Source organism: Mytilus californianus, unplaced genomic scaffold (assembly GCF_021869535.1).
Source record: "Mytilus californianus isolate M0D057914Y unplaced genomic scaffold, xbMytCali1.0.p SCAF_4, whole genome shotgun sequence".
Lineage (NCBI taxonomy): Eukaryota > Metazoa > Mollusca > Bivalvia > Mytilida > Mytilidae > Mytilus > Mytilus californianus.
This window is the reverse complement of record NW_026262690.1, coordinates 71,486,537-71,509,125: the sequence shown is the minus strand read 5'-3', so window position 1 is coordinate 71,509,125 and position 22,589 is coordinate 71,486,537.

Here is a 22,589-nt window from a genome sequence, read left to right as displayed (position 1 = left end):
GTGCTTCCATTGTAAGCAACATGATGATTATAAACATTTCTTTTTTTCCTGTTCATATAATATTCATTATTGGTATAAAGTTGACCAGCTATTAGCATTTTAAAAATTGATAAGCATATACTTAGTCTTGAAAGTTTAGTAACCGGCTATAAAATTGATTATGAAGCTTATTTTGATATGAACTATCCATTAACTATAATTTTCTTTTCCATCTATAAAGCATATTATATGTCTGACAAGAAAGATAAGGTCATTGATATCTTCAAAATCTTCAAAAATGAAATCTGGGACATTATTAACATAAATAAAATCAGAAGCAAAAAAAACAAGAAAATAATACTTAAAACAAGGGAATATTTCGAATTCCTTTAAATGAAATGACAATTATTAGATACAAGTCTTAGCTGTGACCTCATTAATACATGACTGCACATGTGTCCAGTCAATTGGTGTGCATTAACTGAAATTCGTAATTTTACTCTTTTATAATTTATTACAGCTACACTGAATTAGTATTGTTATTAAACATGTTTATTCCTGTTCACAATGCAAAATTATAATGAGCAGGAGAGCGAGCAGAATACACAACACAATGCAACGTAACTGCATACATGTATAATTTGAAGACCACGTGTACTTTCGATCAACTTTCGATCTTCGGCTTTATCATAGAAATTAACATTTACTGTTAATAAATAATGTGTGAAAAAAAAGCATTCTTACCTCATAATCCAAGACTTCTTATATAATTCAGTGTTGTAAACAAAACAAAAAGTTTTAAGTTCAAAATTCTATTGTCGGCCGAAGAGTCATGCTATCAGTATCAAAGATCAATACATCATCAATTTCGCTGTTCAGTGAAGCTTTAATAAAAAAATCATATAGAGTATAGGTTGAGAAACGTACCGTATTCTGGTAAAAAACAAAAATTATGTAGAATTGTTCTAATGTATTGATCTGTAATAATATAACTTACTTTATAGATATACTTTATTGAATATCTTTCCCTAGATACTCAATAACTAATTTAAAGGGATACTTAATTGAAGCTGTAGATTGAGTAAATTGTTAACAGCAAAGGTGCAATAAAATTGATTAATTAAAAAAAAAAAAAAAAGAAAAAAGAAGTTCAACATTCAGTTACAGATAAAATACAATAATATCTAATTTAGAGTTACAACAAAACAAACACAAAAGGGAAAAAAGGAAAACTACAACTATTAAAATTACGTAACAGCATTGTAAAGATAAAATAAACAGTCCATCAAATCAATTACAACGGCTTCACTTTTATAAATTATATCGTCTTAGACATTCTGATTAATGTTGTATGACAAGTACCATATCGTACTCAATCAAAACATTTCAAAGGTAGAGGAATGATTAATATCATTCACTATTATCAAAGGATTTTTTAATGCTGCTGGAACTAGCGTAATCTGATGTAATTGATCGGTGTGGCCTTGATATTGTTGCCACCCGCCCTTTCAAAATACCTGAAGTCGAACCAGATCTAGATCCACTGCGTGATGATTTCTTTAGACCGAATAGCTTCGCAACACCTTCTCGGAATCTGCGGTTCGCAACGACGTAAACAAAAAAGTTGATGGTGTAGTTCAGTTGCTCTAGCATCTGCGAAACGTTTCTAAAGATAAGGAATGGTTTCGGGTTGTTTCCAAACGATTTGACGCCCTGGAAAAACGAAAGCATGTGCAACAATGTAACTGGTGCAACGCATACTATATATGTAATTACGATTGATAGCAACATAGTTGTGATCCTGATAATTTCAATATCTTTTCCTTGATTGCGTGTCATTTTTTGCCTCTTTTTTGCTCTCGTCTTCAGGGATGAAATTATCATTGGTGTAAGAGTGGCCATTATGGCAATTGGGACAAATGAATAAAGGCAGCACCCAGCTATCAACATATTCCGAAATAATATAGCAGCTTCCGGGTCGTTTTTATCGAATCCATCAGGATAACATCGACCATCTTCAAGAATATTATGAGCCCATGACCATACTCCATTGTACACTCCTTGTACTATGTAAACTGCAGCGATTGCTAATAAACCATTTCGCTTGCAAAATAATGATTTAACTTTGAATGGATATTTCACGGCAACGAAACGCTCAGCACACAGTAATACAACAAACCATGATGACGTCATTTTACCGTTTTTGAAGAACCAGAAGTAAAGCTTACAACCTAAGTTAGAAAGTGCACGGTAATCTCTGCCGAAAAGATTCATCACGACTGGCTTGTTGAGTGGTTGAGTAAGAAGTAGTAGATTATCTGATAATGACAGGGCCACGAGGAAGTATTTTGACGTCCAGTTTAAGAAGGTTTTGTTGTTCAATACGATCAAGGTGATAAAGTTTCCACCAACTCCGAGGATAAGACAGGTTGGCAACAAGAAAATATCTATATATTGCAAACCGAGAAGAACGTCGTCATAAATGGTTTTTCCGGATATTTCAGGTACTTCCGTTGTATTTGCACATGACCCATTACAGTTGAATGTTGTCAAATTTGATAAGGAACCGATTGATTCTAATGTAGTCATCGTATCAACCCAATATGTCTGAAAGATAGAAAAAACAAAAACTTTTAAATTAAAAGACAAGTTGAAAAAAGTAAAATAACAAAAATACTCTGAACTCCAAGGAAAATTCAAAACGGAAAGTCCCTTATCAAATGGCAAAATCAAAAACTCAAACACATCAAACGAATGGAAAACAACTGTCAAATTCCTGACTTGGTACAGGCATTTCCTTATATAGAAAATGGTGGATTAAACCTGGTTTTATAGCTAGCTAAACCTCTAACTTGTGTGACAGTCGCATAAGATTCCATTATATCAACAATAATGTGTGAACAAAACAAACAGACATAATAGGTTGAATTTTAAGTATTTGAAATCTATAAGATACGTAGTGCGTCACGAAAAAATACAAATTGGTTGAACATATTTTATACATATAAGCCGTACTGTATCAATACCAAAGGTAACGCTTTATCTTATAAAAAGATAATTTCGCATATACGTTATTGATATTATTTAATTATTTCTGCTTATGAAACCGATGAAACTCATCCAACTGTCCAGCTAAGGATATATACATCAGGTTGACTAAACTACCAAATGTGTCTATACGTCACCAATGTCCTCCCCTGCTCCCGTATCTTCAAATTCATCGGCCGTTTCTAGTCCAATAATTTAACCAGAGCAGGTTACGGACGGTAACATAAGTGTCCTTTTCAATGTAGCTGGTTTTATTTCGAATCTGAAGTTTCAGGATAGAACTGTAGATTCAGTAAAATGTGTACTTCAGCGCGATAAAAACTCCTAGCTATTTTTCTGTAAAATGAACTTTTTTTTTTATTTGATAACCCAATTTGAACCGCTTTTAGAAGAATCGTGTTTTGCTTAAAATGATTTCTATCATGGAAAGCTTTGATGTAATCCTGTGCTTAAACTACCACTGAAGTTATATAATATATTCGCACTTAACGAACGAGGCCATAGACCACTTAGGTAGCGTCCTTTCGGTATTTGAATCCGTCTGGACACCACAGGGTTCAAAGTTGCAACACTAAGTATTTTCATGTCATCCACACGCTCTCAGTATTCCTCGGCAATTTCCTACGGCAAAGGCCTTGCCTATCTTGGGTTAGATTGACACTTTTTGACCATATTTTAAACTCATCTGATCGCGTGGTAGGAATAATGAACCTTAAGTGCAAAGTGTCGTGCCAATTTTTAATTCACTTATCTATTAATGGTACGGGCACATTTGACAAAGAGAATTTTAAGTTTTCATTAAATTAATGAATTACATGTAACAATGTTGCATGCCGTTTAAAATTTACCACGTATGATTGAAAGTATTTCACAGCATAACACAGATTCACACAACATGCATATCCCAATGTTTTCATTTCATGTGTAGAGAAACAGACATCAAAAATAGTTTTAACAGAAATACTGGATATTTGAGGATGCTGAATGTATACAATTTTCATTTCGTGTATAGAGAAATAGACATTAAAAATAGATTGAACAGAAATACGAGATATTTGAGGATTCCGAATGAATACACTGTATAAAGTTTTTTTTTCTGTCGTACTCTACGTCTTTCTTCTCAATTTACATAAATCAAATATTTACAAAGTACGGAAGCCTTTTAGGGCCATGCTTATTTACTTTTTCCAATGTGATATAACAAATTAATAATTTGATATAACAAATTGTTAATTTGATATAACAAATTATTAATTTGATATAACAGATTATCAATTCGATATAACAAATTATTGATTTGATATAACAGATTATAAATTTGATATAACAAATTAGTGATTTGATATAACAGATTATCAATTTGATATAACAAATTATTAATTTGATATAACAAATTATTATTTTGATTTAACAGATTATCAATTTGATATATTTTTTGTATTGATTGACTGTTTATCTGACGTCCAGTGACAAATATTTAATGCATATTCAAAACTCTGTTAACAGGTTTAATGTTTCTGAAACCCAACCATTCCCCTTTTATCCTTTATTTGAGGCATTTTTAGGGACTAGTTTCTATATATTTCAGGGGCCTCGGTGGCCGAGTGGTCTAAGTAGTTACTACTGTAATCACTAGCCAGTCAACAATGAGGTTGTGAGTTCGAACCCCGCTCGTGCGGGTGCACTCGACTCCAATCTTAATTGACTAGGATTGTCAGTTTTCCTATCGAAGGTCGGTGGTTTTCTCCGGGCGCTCCGGCTTCCTCCACCAATAAAAACTGGCCGCCACGAAATAGCCCAAAAGCGGTGCTTAAAAGTGGCGTTAAAACACCAAAAATCAAAAATCAAAAATCTATATATTTCATTTCGTTTGAAATTGGGTTTTCACGTTTGGTATTTGTATTAATTATATATAAATGGGAACTAATGTAACTAGTTCTGAAACTAGTTCTGCAAGAGTATGTACTATTTATAAAGTTTTATGTTACGTGTACAAGGCACGAGAAAAGTTTTGGCGGTTTCTACGGGTGGGGTTTTATGGTACTATATAAAGTTTGGCATTTAAATGTATTAGTATCGAAGGTGCTCGCAGTTACGTCGAATCGTCACGAAGTTAGTCACATTAGTATACGTTTATGATGTCCGATACTGGTTCCGACCATGATGATTTGAGACCGTCCAAAAGTAAGGAGAGTACATCCAATACCGAGTTGTCTACTGATGGTGCTGTATCGTTGTTTTCAATAGTTTTAACAAACGCTCTAGAACAGCAGAAAGTTAATTTAATCAAACATTTCAAAAACCAATTTGTACAACCAGTGAAGTCAACCGGTGTTTCGACTCCAGATTTCGTTTTCAAGAGAGAGGGACATCGCATCCAGTACTTATTCAATACAGAAAGGTCCGACACGATTTCAAGAATAGAGAAACTGATTAAGTCCAAATCGTACGTACAGACGTTGGAAGTGTTAGCAGAGGAAAAAGAAACGCTGCGGAAGAGGAACAAAATTCTGAAAATCGGCGACAAACATGGATGGGACACCGTTAATGAATACCTTGATAGTCCTTTGGCTGACGATAAGGACGATGCAGCTAATTTGCGTTCCGCTATTGCCAGTGCTTCTAGAAAAAGGAAAAGTTCAAAACCGTATGATCGGCCCAGCAATAAACCTACAGAAAGTGGAAATAAATCCAACGCAAAGATTTTTTTTCGTGGGATTAGTCAAAGCAGTGGATTCGGAGAAAATACAGGACAGTCACAGAACAGATCCGGAAAATGCTTTTATTGCAATCAACAAGGACATCTCGCCAGATTCTGTCCATTCAAGGCAAGTCCGTCAGCACGGCCCCAAAGGAACAAGAAAAGTCACAGTAAAGAACAGACGTTAGATGAAAATACAACGAATGGAGTTGAGTATTATTTTGACTTTATTAACAATTATGAAATCAAATCTGGAGATCAAATTGTTAACGTTAAAGGGAATTTAAAAAATAATGTGTTATTTTGGAAATCTGTTTTACAGGCAAATGATTTTATCTTAAATAAGATAGAATTTGGCTATCGAATTCCATTTAATACTGAACCGTGTTGTATTCATTTACCTAATAACAAATCAGCTCTCAAGCATGCTACTTTTGTTGAAAAGTCAATAGATGAACTTCTTACTACTAATTGTATCAATGAAGTAGAGTGTCCACCTTTTGTAGTAAATCCGTTAACTGTTTCAGTACTAAGTTCAGGTAAAGAAAGACTTGTACTAGATTTGAGACATGTAAACAAATACGTTGAAAAACAAAAGGTTAAATTTGAAGGTGTTAATGAAGCATTATCTTTTGCACATATTATGGCCATCATCACATAGATGTGCATTGTGATCAACAAAATTTTTTAGGTTTTTCATGGAAATTTGGCAATAAAATCAGATTTTTTACTTTCACAGTTTTGCCTTTCGGTTTATCATCAGCAGGTCACATTTTTACTAAAACGATCAGAGTTTTAGTAAAATATTGGAGAGCTATGAGTATTCCTATTTTGGTTTATTTAGATGACGGGTGGGGAACTGCAGAAAATTCAGGAATTTGTGAAAATATGGCTTTACAGGTTAAAAGTGACTTAGAAAAATCTGGTTTTGTTGTAAATAATAATAAGAGCATATGGACACCAGTTCTAATTATGGAATGGCTAGGTTTTAATTGGAATTTAGAAGAAGGAACTTTAGAAATATCTGTGAAAAAATTTGAGAATTTAAAAAACATTATATCTGCTTTATTTGAACGTAATATACATATCACTTGTAGAAATTTAGCTAAAGTGTGTGGAAAAATAATTTCTATATTACCAGCATTAGGCAGTATTTGTCAAATTATGACAAGGCATTTACATATGACTATCTCTTGTAGAGCTTATTGGGATTCTTTTGTATATTTGAATGACAATGTTATTCAAGAACTTAGATTTTGGTATTTTTACTGTGACAAAGTTAGTTTTTAGACATATTTCATATTTTCATAGAATGCCTGAGAGAATTATTTTTTTGATGCCAGCGAATATGCAGGTGCTGGTTATATTGTAGGTTCAAATGATATAGCTCATTTTATGTGGGATAAATCAGACAGAACTAAGAGTTCAACTTGGATAGAATTAAAAGCAGTAAGCAATATTTTACAGTCTGTATATAATCAATTGAGTGGAAAACTTGTTAAAATTTACACCGATAATCAGAATGTAACTAAGATAATTAGAAAAGGTAGTATGAAGTCAGAGCTTCAGGACATAGCTTTAGATGTTTTTAATATATGCTTAGATAATAATATTGTATTAGAAATTGAATGGATCCCAAGAGATAAAAATATTCAAGCTGACGAATTGAGTAAAATTTTCGATTTCGATGATTGGGGTGTTTCAGGTATTATTTTCAAATATTTTGATCGGTTATGGGGTCCATTTAATTGTGATCTATTTGCCGACAGTAGAAATAAGAAAGTATCTAGGTTTTTCTCAAAGTTTTTTACACCTGGTACCTCCGGTGTTGATGCATTTGTATATGACTGGTCAGTATTTAATAACTGGATAGTTCCTCCTACATGTATTTATTTGATTAATAGGGTTATTAATTGTATGCATATATGTAAAGCAAAAGGTGCATTAGTAGTACCTAAGTGGGAATCAGCTGTGTATTGGCCTAAGATTGTGAATCGTTTAACATATGAATATAAAGGCTATATAAAAGATTTCCGTGAGTATAGAAATCCGAAATCATTTTTTATACAAGGATCAGACGAAAACAGTATTTTTGCTAAGCAACCATTTAACAGTAATGTGTTAGTGTTGTTAGTTGATTTTACTACTTAGTAACTTAGATGATTATCTATTTAGATACACTTATATGTGTGTATGTCACACAGTGTGAAATGTTTACTTGTGAACAATATAGTTGTTCTGTGGCATAATATACAGTATTATCTTACCTCCTATACATTTCTAGGAATATGATTGGTTAAAAGCGTCCGCGTGGAGACCGTGTATATTCCATATGAGGTTAGTAGGGAGGCGGGGCTTATTTCATACACGGTTAGTAGTGGTGTTACGTCCCTTTATAAAAACAAAACGGTACTGAGAAAATCTTAAAGGTTTCAACAGACGAAGAAATTGATGATGAAGACTGAAATAAATTCATAAAACACATTTAAACCTAACAAGTTGTTATTGTTGGCATCTGTTTTTGTAGGATCAATGGAAGTAGTTTCTTAATGCTAACGGTATTGAAGACTTGCTCATTTTGAAAGGTCACTAGTCTAAATTTCACACGTTAAGATAGTCGGTAAGATAAATTCGTTACATAGTGTGCTAGTGACGTAATACGGTATATATGGGGTCAGTAAATTCCATATGGGGATTCGAGCTCGCTCTCACCCCATATGGAATTTACTGACCCCCATATATACCGTATTAGGTCACTAGCACACTATGTAACTAATATTATGATGGACTATGTATGAACTTTCATGAGCTATGTTGCACAGTGTAACATAAAGAATCACACAGTGTGGTTAGAAGTTGATGTATGTAGATATGAGATGTATATATTTATAGAAGTGTAATGTTTATCTAATTAAGATACATGTATGTATGAAGATTTTAATTGGGTTTTTTCTATTTACAGACTCAATGGAAACAATTCGAGAAATTAGCCAATGATTCTAGATTTGCCAAAATTGTCAGTGCATTACCATCAATTGTGGAAGCGTCTAGTTCAAAATCTACTGTTAAAAAATATAAATTTTATTTTGGAAAATTTCGTTTTTGGTGTTCCGATTGTCAACTTGAATTTTCTCCGGCTACTGCAACTACAGTTTGTATATATATCAGTTCACTGATACAGCAAGGTGTTAGCGTGTCCGTTTTAGAATCTAACTTTTATTCCATTAATTGGTATCATGACATTAACTTTAAATACAATCCTTGCTCTGATCTAATATTTTAGAAGGCGGTCGTGGAATTTTGAGTAAACCCATCAACAAAAAAGAGCCTATTACTACAGACATTTTAAAGTTAATTGTTTCTAGATATGGCTCTGAACATGATTTGTCTAATTTAAGAGTGTGTTTACTATGCCTTCTTGGATTTTCCGGTTTCTTGCGCTACAGTGAGTTAGCAAATATAAAAAGAAATAACATTGTTTTCTACGATACTCATGTTGAGATTGCTATCGATAAGAGTAAAACAGACATTTATAGAAGAGGAAACAAGGTTATAATCGCTAGGACCGGCAATGAAATGTGTCCTGTAAAGTGGTTACAGATTTATTTGAAATTAGCTGGTTTAGAATCTGATTCAGAATATTTTATTTTTCGTTCTTTGTCATTTTTGAAATCACAAGGTGTATACAAGCTAAGCAAAAACAATACATCCTTATCGTACACTAGAGCTCGTGAGATATCACTTCAGGTATTGGAAGATATTGGTTTGGATAAATCTAAGTTCGGGTTACATAGTCTAAGAAGTGGAGGTGCTACCTCAGCAGCTAATAACGGGGTTTCTGATAGATTATTGAAAGCGCACGGTAGATGGTCATCAGATCAGTCAAAAGATGGTTATATTAAGGACAATTTACATCGTCAGTTGGTAGTATCTTTGAATCTTGGCATCTAATTCTGAACTGTTTAATTTCCTTTGTTTCGATGTTACTGCGAGCAACTAATCCTATTTTTGTGTTTGTTTTGTTTAAAGCCTTATAAATTTAGAGTAGAAATACTTTAAATTCGGACGAGCAGGGCGAGGGAGAATTTAGATATATTTCATTTCGTTTGAAATTGGGTTTTCCCGTTTGGTATTTGTATTAATAATATATAGATGGGAACTAGTGTAACTAGTTCTGAAACTAGTTCTGCAAGAGTATGTACTATTTATAAAGTTTAATGTTACGTGTACAAGGTACGAGAAAAGTTTTGGCGGTTTCTACGGGTGGGGTTTTATGGTACTATATAAAGTTTGGCATTTAAATGTATTAGTACCGAAGGTGCTCGCAGTTACGTCGAATCGTCACGAAGTTAGTCACATTAGTATATATATACAGTGGCTGCTATGTTTATTACATGTATTTATATATGTTGGTTGTATCAAAGATACCTGTATTGTAAAGTTTAATAAAATAATGTATCGCAATAGAAGATAATATGTTACTGCGAGCAACTATTTCTGTGTTTGTTTTGTTTAAAGCCTATTAAATTTAGAGTAGAAATACTTTAAATTCGGACGACCAGGGCGAGGGAGAATTTAACTATTTAGTACATGGGACCTGGTGTCTTAGAACGAAAGAATATAAAAGAGAAAAAAGGGGTCATCTTTGACAAATTTAAATTGCATATTTTCAAGTCAGAACGAATTGAATATTTCTATTCAGATATTGGTGTTTCTTAGAACATAGGAACATGCAAGGATAAAAAAGTATTCCCTTCTTAAAATAGCCTGCCATATTCCTTTATCAATTTCAATAGGAGCATGCAACAATTAATGAAGCATCTTTAAATTCATCCTTGCATTTTTCTTTATAAATTTGTTTCAATATCTATTTTTAATTTGGAAACATTTTATTCAAAATAAAGACCCACGCGCGAGATCTAGAAGGATTGTGCCGTCGTGTGATGCTATAATATATATACGTCTGCGTCTTGAGTTTTAATTTCTGTTAAACAGATCACACGTGTATAATCTGAGTAGCTTAATAACTGTGTATTTATAGGTTAAGGATCGCGGATCATGAGTAATGCAAAAAAACATTTAGGTCTCTATCTTACGGAAGCCCATTTAGGACCTCCCGAAAATATAATTTTAATTCGATATCATGAATTTAAATTGTTATCACGAATTCTAGAATTCGTTATCACAGATTAAATTCGTTGTCATAAATTTATATAATTAGTTATAACAGTTTTTGTAATTCGTAATAACGGATTAAATTCGTGATAACTAACTTTATAACGGATTAAAATCGTTCTTACGAATTTTTGTAATTTGTTATCACAGCTTTTTTTGTAATTCGTGATTACTGATAAAATTCGTTATCACAGATTATTGTAATTCGTGATAACGGTTTAAAATCGTTATAACAAATTGTATAATTTGTGATAACGGATTAAATTTGTTATAACTATTTCTACGCATTCGTGATAACGAATTTAATCCGTTATAACTATTTATAAATTTCATTATAACAATTTTAATCCGTTATCACGAATTACCCAAGAAAAGTGATAACAAATTCTACGAATTTGTGACAACGAATTCGATCCGTTTTAACAATTTATACAATTCATTATCACGATTTATAAAATTCGTTATTACGATTGTAATCCGTTATCTCGAATTACAAAAAAATGTGATAACGAATTAAATTCGTTATTACGAATTACATAAACTGTTATAACTAATTCCGGAAATTCGTTATCACGAATTTAATCTGTTATAACGAATTCTTCAATTCGTGATAACGATTTAAATTCGTGATTTCGATTTCAAATATATATTTTTGGGAGGTCCTAAATGGGCTTCCGTAGTACGACTATCTCTTAACAGTTGTAGCGTTTCACTTATATATCCTTTTTGCCAATTGCAAATAGAGGAGGAAAACCAAAATCCATGTATAAGTAATTTGATATATATATATATATATATATATAATAATTTGTTAAATCAAATTAATACATTGTTATATCAAATTGATCCTCTGTTATATCAAATTGATAATCTGTTATATCAAATTAATTATTTGTTATATCAAATTATTAATGTGTTATATCAATTTAGAAAAAGTAAATTAGCATGGCCCTAAAGGTTTCCGTAACAAAGGCATTACATTTGTTCTTCAATTATTTTATATTTTTACATTATTTCTTTACTTCCTAATCTTCTATAATAGAACAAAGGGAGAGAGAAAAATGATCGATTTAAAACTTGTAAGAATTAGGTAAAACGACTCGGGTGTCTTTTGGTTTGTTTGATTTTGTTCTTATTGTTTGCGTCATTGGATTGTTGTCTCATTAACATTTCCCCGAAATAAAATCTGTCTATCTCATATTGTCATGAACTGAATGACTTATTGCAAAAACTTGTAGCTTCTCTGTCTCTTTGAAATTTTAAAAAGCTTCAGTAAAAAAATTAAACACAAAAAATAAAAAAGGCGCGCAGCATTCTTAGATATTTAAGGTGACAACAGCACCGACCAATATACATCCCACTATACAAAACAGACGGGTAAAATGTCAATTTGAGCTATGAGAAATATGTTCATGAAATTTTGGTATTTTTTAATTATGTATTATACCCACCAAGCATCGTCACTCGTTACAGACATTAAAAAATAAAAATATTTACAACATTCTGTAGTTATAAAAAAAAATCACAAGAGTAAATACATGTATATTGTACAGCTTTTCAATTTATTAAATGTTCCCGTTTTGTCAATAGAAAAACTAACAATTATGTTAATAAATAAAAACCATTTGGAATATAAAAAAAATTGTGCGACTTTTTTTCGTGGATTTTTTTTTATTAGTAACAGTTTAAAACCTGTTCTTAAAATCCCGCAATCTGGAATTAGTTTAATTACAAACGTTTAAAAGTATTTCAAAAGTGCTATTCTTTGATATTGACTGACTTGTTTCTAAAATAAAGCGGTTAAATGGTAGTAAACATTACCTTCAATTTGCCTCCTCTGTATTGCGGTCAACCATTTACTACTGTCTCAGCGACTTCTTGTTTATATTTCCTATTTCACCCACATATTGAGATATGTGTGAATTTTTAAATGAAAGGAAGATAATTCACGTCATTCCAATTCTTTTGTTATAATCATAATAATGATCACAGTAAGTGTTAATGGAATAATTAAAGATCAAAAACTTCATCTGCGTATTCAATTATTTTTTAGTTTTTGTTATTTAATTGTTGGCCTGTGTATACCAAGCAAAACTACTGAATAAAAGAAACGTTCCATTGTATACATATATCAAAGGTATATGTACCAAAGCGCTCGTCTCTTTTATTCATTTTTAGTTCTTGTTGCTATTTTGGTATAATTGCACTTTAACAAAATTTCGTAATGCACAAGACTACAAAAGGGATAATAAACCTTAAATAAATATAATTGGTTACGTTTGTGTTCATAAGAGTTACTTTTCTATTTTGCCAGCTTCATCAGTTTACACAGTTGCTAATGTTTACAAAAGTTACAGAAAACTCAAAAAACATGTTTTGTCGTCATATGAAAGGTGCACATGTAAATTGCTTGTAGAAATCAAGGAACTACATACAGATTTATTTTAAACTTTTTATATTATCTACAGATCTGAAAGAATGAAAGTCAAATATTCAGTATGTTCAGGTACACACAAATAAAAAAAAAGACTTTAAAATTAAGGAAGTGTAAAATGATTGCAATGAGATTTTAAAACTTAGGAAATGTAAGATGATTGCAATGAGACTTTAAAAATTAGGAAATGTAAAATGATTGCAATGAGATTTTAAAAATTAGGAAATGTAAGATGATTGCAATGAGACTTTAAAAATTAGGAAATGTAAAATGATTGCGATGAGACTTTAAAAATTAGGAAATGTAAGATGATTGCAATGAGACTTTAATCAAAGTACTAAAGTACTGAACATCGGATGACCGCAAGTTCTTGTGGATGATCACAAGCACTTGTCTCAGAAAAAAATCACATCTCTATACCTGAAAGTGAGGTTAATGTACAGAGATATATTTTTTTCTGAGACAAGTTCGTGCGTGGATGATGAATAAATAACAGGGAATTCAACCTCACCGTAATAACTATTACATTGTAGTGATACAAATCAGTATACTCTGCCGGGTTTGTTGTTATATATCATGTATAATTATTAATTTGTGTTCTAAAAAATATATTTTATGAGTATTCATTGAAGAAATGAATATATAACAAGCGATAAGGAATGTTATTTTGCACTCGATAATGTCCGCGTATTTATAGATCGGTTACCAGTCAAAAACGAAAGTTACGTAAGTGGAAATCTCTGTCAGGCAACAATACATCGGAATGCCCTCACGGTCATCGCGATGTAAAAATTAGGAAATGTAAAATGATTGCTATGATACTTTAAAAATTAGGAAATGTAAAATGATTGATATGAGTCTTTAAAAATAAGGAAATTTGAAATGGTTGCAATTAGACTTTAAAAATAAGGAAATGTAAAATGATTGCAATGAGACTACATTTATTATAAATAAGGATTATGAAAAGATTGCAATGTGATAACGAATTTAATTCGTTATTTCGAATTACAAAAACTGTTTTATCTAATTCCGGAAATTCGTTATCACGAATTTAATCTGTTATAACGAATTCTTCAATTCGTGTTAACGATTTAAATTCGTGATTTCGATTTCAAATATATATTTTTGGGAGGTTCTAAATGGGCTTCCGTAATACGACTATCTCTTAGCAGTTGTAGCGTTTCACTTATATATCCTTATGCCAAATAGAGAAGGGGAAAACCAAAATCCATGCATAAGTAATTTGATATATCAAATTTACATTTTTTTATATCAAATTAATAAATTGATATTTCAAATGATCATAATTTGTTATATCAAATTGATAATCTGTTAAATCAAATTAATAATTTGTTAAATCAAATTAATAATTTGTTATATCAAATTGATCCTCTGTTATATCAAATTGATAATCTGTTATATCAAATTAGTACTTTGTTATATCAAATTATTAATGTGTTATATCAATTTAGAAAAAGTAAATTAGCATGGCCCTAAAGGTTTCCGTAACAAAGGCATTACATTTGTTCTTAAATTATTTTATATTTTTACATTGTTTCTTTACCTCCTAATCTTCTGGAATAGAACAAAAGAGAGAGAGAGAAATAACCGATTTAGAAGGCATACGGACCTTTTCAAGTAGAATTTGTACTTAAATTATTTTATATTTTTACGTTGTTTCTGTACCACCTAATCTTCTATAATAGAACAAAGAGAGAGAGAAAAATGATCGATTTAAAACTTGTGAAAATTAGGTAAAACGACTCGGGTGTCTTTTGGTTTGTTTGATTTTGTTCTTATTGTTTGCGTCATTGGATTGCTGTCTCATTAACATTTACCCGAAATAAAATCTGCCTATCTCATATTGTCATGAACTGAATGACTTATTGCAAAAACTTGTAGCTTCTCTGTCTCTTTGAAATTTTAAAAAGCTTCAGTAAAAAAATAAAACACAAAAAATAAAAAAGGCGCGCAGCATTCTTAGATATTTAAGGTGACAACAGCACCGACCAATATACATCCCACTATACAAAACAGACGGGTAAAATGTCAATTTGAGCTATGAGAAATATGTTCATGAAATTTTGGTATTTTTTAATTATGTATTATACCCACCAAGCATCGTCACTCGTTACAGACATTAAAAAATAAAAATATTTACAACATTCTGTAGTTATAAAAAAAAATCACAAGAGTAAATACATGTATATTGTACAGCTTTTCAATTTATTAAATGTTCCCGTTTTGTCAATAGAAAAACTAACAATTATGTTAATAAATAAAAACCATTTGGAATATAAAAAAAATTGTGCGACTTTTTTTCGTGGATTTTTTTTTATTAGTAACAGTTTAAAACCTGTTCTTAAAATCCCGCAATCTGGAATTAGTTTAATTACAAACGTTTAAAAGTATTTCAAAAGTGCTATTCTTTGATATTGACTGACTTGTTTCTAAAATAAAGCGGTTAAATGGTAGTAAACATTACCTTCAATTTGCCTCCTCTGTATTGCCGTCAACCATTTACTACTGTCTCAGCGACTTCTTGTTTATATTTCCTATTTCACCCACATATTGAGATATGTGTGAATTTTTAAATGAAAGGAAGATAATTCACGTCATTCCAATTCTTTTGTTATAATCATAATAATGATCACAGTAAGTGTTAATGGAATAATTAAAGATCAAAAAGTTCATCTGCGTATTCAATTATTTTTTAGTTTTTGTTATTTAATTGTTGGCCTGTGTATACCAAGCAAAACTACTGAATAAAAGAAACGTTCCATTTTATACATATATCAAAGGTATATGTACCAAAGCGCTCGTCTCTTTTATTCATTTTTAGTTCTTGTTGCTATTTTGGTATAATTGCACTTTAACAAAATTTCGTAATGCACAAGACTACAAAATGGATAATAAACCTTAAATAAATATAATTGGTTACGTTTGTGTTCATAAGAGTTACTTTTCTATTTTGCCAGCTTCATCAGTTTACACAGTTGCTAATGTTTACAAAAGTTACAGAAAACTCAAAAAACATGTTTTGTCGTCATATGAAAGGTGCACATGTAAATTGCTTGTAGAAATCAAGGAACTACATACAGATTTATTTTAAACTTTTTATATTATCTACAGATCTGAAAGAATGAAAGTCAAATATTCAGTATGTTCAGGTACACACAAATAAAAAAAAAAGACTTTAAAATTAAGGAAGTGTAAAATGATTGCAATGAGATTTTAAAACTTAGGAAATGTAAGATGATTGCAATGAGACTTTAAAAATTAGGAAATGTAAAATGATTGCAATGAGATTTTAAAAATTAGGAAATGTAAGATGATTGCAATGAGACTTTAAAAATTAGGAAATGTAAAATGATTGCGATGAGACTTTAAAAATTAGGAAATGTAAGATGATTGCAATGAGACTTTAATCAAAGTACTAAAGTACTGAACATCGGATGACCGCAAGTTCTTGTGGATGATCACAAGCACTTGTCTCAGAAAAAAATCACATCTCTATACCTGAAAGTGAGGTTAATGTACAGAGATATATTTTTTTCTGAGACAAGTTCGTGCGTGGATGATGAATAAATAACAGGGAATTCAACCTCACCGTAATAACTATTACATTGTAGTGATACAAATCAGTATACTCTGCCGGGTTTGTTGTTATATATCATGTATAATTATTAATTTGTGTTCTAAAAAATATATTTTATGAGTATTCATTGAAGAAATGAATATATAACAAGCGATAAGGAATGTTATTTTGCACTCGATAATGTCCGCGTATTTATAGATCGGTTACCAGTCAAAAACGAAAGTTACGTAAGTGGAAATCTCTGTCAGGCAACAATACATCGGAATGCCCTCACGGTCATCGCGATGTAAAAATTAGGAAATGTAAAATGATTGCTATGATACTTTAAAAATTAGGAAATGTAAAATGATTGATATGAGTCTTTAAAAATAAGGAAATTTGAAATGGTTGCAATTAGACTTTAAAAATAAGGAAATGTAAAATGATTGCAATGAGACTACATTTATTATAAATAAGGATTATGAAAAGATTGCAATGTGATAACGAATTTAATTCGTTATTTCGAATTACAAAAACTGTTTTATCTAATTCCGGAAATTCGTTATCACGAATTTAATCTGTTATAACGAATTCTTCAATTCGTGTTAACGATTTAAATTCGTGATTTCGATTTCAAATATATATTTTTGGGAGGTTCTAAATGGGCTTCCGTAATACGACTATCTCTTAGCAGTTGTAGCGTTTCACTTATATATCCTTTATGCCAAATAGAGAAGGGGAAAACCAAAATCCATGCATAAGTAATTTGATATATCAAATTTACATTTTTTTATATCAAATTAATAAATTGATATTTCAAATGATCATAATTTGTTATATCAAATTGATAATCTGTTAAATCAAATTAATAATTTGTTAAATCAAATTAATAATTTGTTATATCAAATTGATCCTCTGTTATATCAAATTGATAATCTGTTATATCAAATTAGTACTTTGTTATATCAAATTATTAATGTGTTATATCAATTTAGAAAAAGTAAATTAGCATGGCCCTAAAGGTTTCCGTAACAAAGGCATTACATTTGTTCTTAAATTATTTTATATTTTTACATTGTTTCTTTACCTCCTAATCTTCTGGAATAGAACAAAAGAGAGAGAGAGAAATAACCGATTTAGAAGGCATACGGACCTTTTCAAGTAGAATTTGTACTTAAATTATTTTATATTTTTACGTTGTTTCTGTACCACCTAATCTTCTATAATAGAACAAAGAGAGAGAGAAAAATGATCGATTTAAAACTTGTGAAAATTAGGTAAAACGACTCGGGTGTCTTTTGGTTTGTTTGATTTTGTTCTTATTGTTTGCGTCATTGGATTGTTGTCTCATTAACATTTACCCGAAATAAAATCTGCCTATCTCATATTGTCATGAACTGAATGACTTATTGCAAAAACTTGTCGCTTCTCTGTCTCTTTGAAATTTTAAAAAGCTTCAGTAAAAAAATAAAACACAAAAAATAAAAAAGGCGCGCAGCATTCTTAGATATTTAAGGTGACAACAGCACCGACCAATATACATCCCACTATACAAAACAGACGGGTAAAATGTCAATTTGAGCTATGAGAAATATGTTCATGAAATTTTGGTATTTTTTAATTATGTATTATACCCACCAAGCATCGTCACTCGTTACAGACATTAAAAAATAAAAATATTTACAACATTCTGTAGTTATAAAAAAAAATCACAAGAGTAAATACATGTATATTGTACAGCTTTTCAATTTATTAAATGTTCCCGTTTTGTCAATAGAAAAACTAACAATTATGTTAATAAATAAAAACCATTTGGAATATAAAAAAAATTGTGCGACTTTTTTTCGTGGATTTTTTTTTATTAGTAACAGTTTAAAACCTGTTCTTAAAATCCCGCAATCTGGAATTAGTTTAATTACAAACGTTTAAAAGTATTTCAAAAGTGCTATTCTTTGATATTGACTGACTTGTTTCTAAAATAAAGCGGTTAAATGGTAGTAAACATTACCTTCAATTTGCCTCCTCTGTATTGCCGTCAACCATTTACTACTGTCTCAGCGACTTCTTGTTTATATTTCCTATTTCACCCACATATTGAGATATGTGTGAATTTTTAAATGAAAGGAAGATAATTCACGTCATTCCAATTCTTTTGTTATAATCATAATAATGATCACAGTAAGTGTTAATGGAATAATTAAAGATCAAAAAGTTCATCTGCGTATTCAATTATTTTTTAGTTTTTGTTATTTAATTGTTGGCCTGTGTATACCAAGCAAAACTACTGAATAAAAGAAACGTTCCATTTTATACATATATCAAAGGTATATGTACCAAAGCGCGCGTCTCTTTTATTCATTTTTAGTTCTTGTTGCTATTTTGGTATAATTGCACTTTAACAAAATTTCGTAATGCACAAGACTACAAAATGGATAATAAACCTTAAATAAATATAATTGGTTACGTTTGTGTTCATAAGAGTTACTTTTCTATTTTGCCAGCTTCATCAGTTTACACAGTTGCTAATGTTTACAAAAGTTACAGAAAACTCAAAAAACATGTTTTGTCGTCATATGATTGAAAGGTGCACATGTAAATTGCTTGTAGAAATCAAGGAACTACATACAGATTTATTTTAAACTTTTTATATTATCTACAGATCTGAAAGAATGAAAGTCAAATATTCAGTATGTTCAGGTACACACAAATAAAAAAAAAAAGACTTTAAAATTAAGGAAGTGTAAAATGATTGCAATGAGATTTTAAAACTTAGGAAATGTAAGATGACTGCAATGAGACTTTAAAAATTAGGAAATGTAAAATGATTGCAATGAGACTTTAAAAATTAGGAAATGTAAAATGATTGCAATGAGACTTTAAAAATTAGGAAATGTAAGATGATTGCAATGAGACTTTAATCAAAGTACTGAAGTACTGAACATCGGATGACCGCAAGTTCTTGTGGATGATCACAAGCACTTGTCTCAGAAAAAAATCACATCTCTATACCTGAAAGTGAGGTTAATGTACAGAGATATATTTTTTTCTGAGACAAGTTCGTGCGTGGATGATGAATAAATAACAGGGAATTCAACCTCACCGTAATAACTATTACATTGTAGTGATACAAATCAGTATACTCTGCCGGGTTTGTTGTTATATATCATGTATAATTATTAATTTGTGTTCTAAAAAATATATTTTATGAGTATTCATTGAAGAAATGAATATATAACAAGCGATAAGGAATGTTATTTTGCACTCGATAATGTCCGCGTATTTATAGATCGGTTACCAGTCAAAAACGAAAGTTACGTAAGTGGAAATCTCTGTGGCAACAATACATCGGAATGCCCTCACGGTCATCGCGATGTAAAAATTAGGAAATGTAAAATGATTGCTATGAGACTTTAAAAATTAGGAAATGTAAAATGATTGATATGAGTCTTTAAAAATAAGGAAATTTGAAATGGTTGCAATTAGACTTTAAAAATAAGGAAATGTAAAATGATTGCAATGAGACTACATTTATTATAAATAAGGATTATGAAAAGATTGCAATGCTACTATAAAAATAAGGAGATGTGAATGATTGCAATGAGACATGCATAAATTGTCCATAAAAACCAAAGGACAAAGATGTGAAAAATTACAGGTCATTGTACGTCTTCGTATATGTCCGGCACAAGCACCACACTCGTGCAACTCTGATACAATTCCTTTGTTTACTATCCATACTAAAACAGAATTTTGTTTTGTTTCTGAGAATGGATAGTAAAATAAGGGATTTTGTGCGGTCATGCAGTTGTAAACAGGAAAATTCTACTGGCTGCCAGGTCATCTGCTAAATAACTATGTGTGCCGTACACCATCCAATGAAATTGTCCCAAAAAAGAAAACTTCTTACACACATGTGCCTGTAGCAAACCAGCAATCGCGTATAACCTGTTCTTTCGCCCTCACCGTTCAACGATTAATTTTCGACACTGTGTCGGCACAAGCACCACACTCATGCAACTCTGATGCAATTCCTTTGTTTACTATTAATACTAAAACACAACTTTGTTTTGTTTCTGAGAATGGATAGTCAAATAAGGGATTTTGTGCGGTTATGCAGTTGTAAACATGGATTCTACTGGCTGCCTGGTCATCTGCTAAATAACTATGTTTGCCGTACACAACCCAGTGAAATTGCCCCCCAAAAAAAACTTCTTTCAAACATGTGCTTGTAGCCAAACAGCAATATCGTCATAACCTGTTCTTTCGCCTTCACCGTTCAACGATTTTCGACACTGTGTCGGCACAAGCACCACACTCGTGCAACTCTGATGTAATTCTGTTGTTTACTATCCTTACTAAAACACAATTTTGTTTTGTTTCTGAGAATGGATTGTAGAATATGGGCTTTGTACGGTCATGCAGTTGTAAACATGGATTCTACTGGCTGCCAGGTCATCTGCTAAATAACTATGTTTTCCGTACACAACCCAATGAAATTGCCCCAAAAAAGAAAACTTCTTACAAACATGTGCTTGTAGCCAACCAGTAGTCCGAGATTGCTCTAACGTCCAACGGCTGTTTTGCCAGACAAGCTGGGGTCGTGGGACGTCAGAGCTCGTCCCATATTAAAAAGTAGATAATGGAAGCGGTGCATCCATTTTGGACGGGCAAATATCCACTTTTTGATATGGGACGAGCTCTGACGTCCCACGGCCCCAGCTTGTCTGGCAAAACAGCCATTGGACGTCAGAGCAATCTCAAACTAGCCAACCAGCAATCGTGTTATAACCTGTTCTTTCTCCTTCACCGTTCGGCGATTTTCGACAATGTCTAAATAATCATGATAGTTGGGTCTAAGCATAATAACTTGTAGTATCAGAGTTGATAAATTCACTAAAACAAGGTAATATAAGCTAGAAGTGTTAACTATTTAGAAAAAAATGAATATTCAGTGCAAAGAATGAGAACAAACAAATATTTAAATTGTATACCAATGAGCCTGTGCACTCCTACATTTACAAATGCATATCTTGAGTGTCCTACGCATACTTGCGACATATAAACCATGGTCAAGAAGAATAGCTTTTGCGTTTTAAAACGTACATGCTGTTTTGATTTTGATTAATATGTATGAATAAAATGTAATTAAGGTGTATTGTAAAATCCTGAAAAAACATAATGGAATATTACAGAAAACCTATATATCTATTCAGTAGTCACTTTTGAATCAGCCTAGCGTCAATATATTTGTCCTATAATACTTTTGTCTCGTTGTCATATTTAAAATAATTGATATTCAAAGATTTTATTGACGACTCTTAAGATTTTTCACACATTTTGAAATTACCAATTGCTATGTTTAGTTAAGCATAGTAAAGAACGAGAGTGCACGCTGAAATGTCTCGCCTGCTCTTTACCGACCATGATTTCATGTATGTTGGCAGCTTCGATATTCCGACACCCTAATTGTCCCACTTCGTCACCCAGTTGGTCCGACACCCCAATAGTTCGACGCCTCATCAGTCCGACACCAACATATTTAGACAAAAGTTAACGTTTCGTAATGAAGAAAGACTGAAACGTTTTCCTTTGATATTTTCAGTTAGATCGTTTGGAACATCGCCTGAATAGGTAATGATTGTTATCAAGGTGGGTTGGTGAGGTCGTTTCGAACA